Source organism: Bubalus kerabau, chromosome 4 (assembly GCF_029407905.1).
Source record: "Bubalus kerabau isolate K-KA32 ecotype Philippines breed swamp buffalo chromosome 4, PCC_UOA_SB_1v2, whole genome shotgun sequence".
NCBI classification, from domain to species: Eukaryota; Metazoa; Chordata; class Mammalia; order Artiodactyla; family Bovidae; genus Bubalus; species Bubalus kerabau.
Genome location: NC_073627.1, coordinates 44,462,598 through 44,463,605, shown reverse-complemented (window position 1 = coordinate 44,463,605; position 1,008 = coordinate 44,462,598). Strand labels below are relative to the sequence as shown.

The window sequence follows — 1,008 nt, the reverse complement described above, 5'->3', positions numbered from 1 at the left end:
GCAGCATGTGAAATCTTCCCTGCCTAGGGACTGAACCCATGTCCCCTGCACTGGCAGGCGGATTCTTAACCACTGGACCACCAGGGAAGTTCTCTGTGCAATTATTTTTGTCATTTAATTGATATTTGCCCCTTCCCGCCCCTGCCGCCTTTTTTTGGACAGGAAAGTAGGATTTATTGGTGGGTTAGTGTAAGGAGGGGACAGCATCAAGGCTCTCATGAGTGCAGGGCCTTCTATTTATCCCGAGGGCCATGATTCAGGATGTATCTGAACCCACAGCCATTCCGGATGAACCCCTTTTCTGCCTCCATGTTTTCAAATTCATCCACATTAAACTTAATACATCCCCGCTTCTTGGAGATGTGGATCTTCTGGTGGCCAGGGAACTTGAACTTGGCCCTGCGGAGGGCCTCAATCACACGCTCCTTGTTCTGCACTTTGGTGCAGATGGACATTATGATTGGCCAATGTGGACCCTGGCTGCTGTGCCCTGGGGCTTTGAAAAGGTGCCGTGGACACCTGTCTGGGGCCTGGGACTGGGGACAGCATGCCAGGAATAAATGTCCACTGGAAAGGTCTGTCTCCAAGGTCCCTTAGGGCAACCTGTCCAGACAACAGGCTGCATATACTATCAGGGAGGCTGCTGTTTGCAGCCACTGCACCCTGGGCCCGCATGGGTACCCTAATCTTACAAGACTGAGTGGGCAAAGGGAAAACACTGAGCTGACCCCATTGTGGTGTCAGATAAAAGAATGTCACCAGGCCCCTGAAAGCAATGGGTTTGGGCCACAGGCAAGTGCTCGTTGCCCTGAGAGTGAGTGACAGGTGTTCAGCAGTGAAGGAAAGGGGCAAATTTAAAGAAGGCTTGTGGCTCATACAACTCAACATCAAAAAAACAATCCAATTGGAAAATGGGCAGAATCTCCGAAAAGCCATTTTCTCACAGTAGACATATAGATGGCCAGCAGGCACATGAAAAGATGCTCAGTGTCACTAATCACCAGGGAA

The 1,008-nt window shown here is 50.4% G+C and overlaps 1 pseudogene; it reads right to left on the bottom strand.

Moving 5' to 3' along the window:
- Nucleotides 1–575: 575 nt before the first annotated feature.
- On the bottom strand, nt 576–675 carry LOC129651917 (uncharacterized; annotated as a pseudogene).
- Nucleotides 676–1,008: the final 333 nt, after the last annotated feature.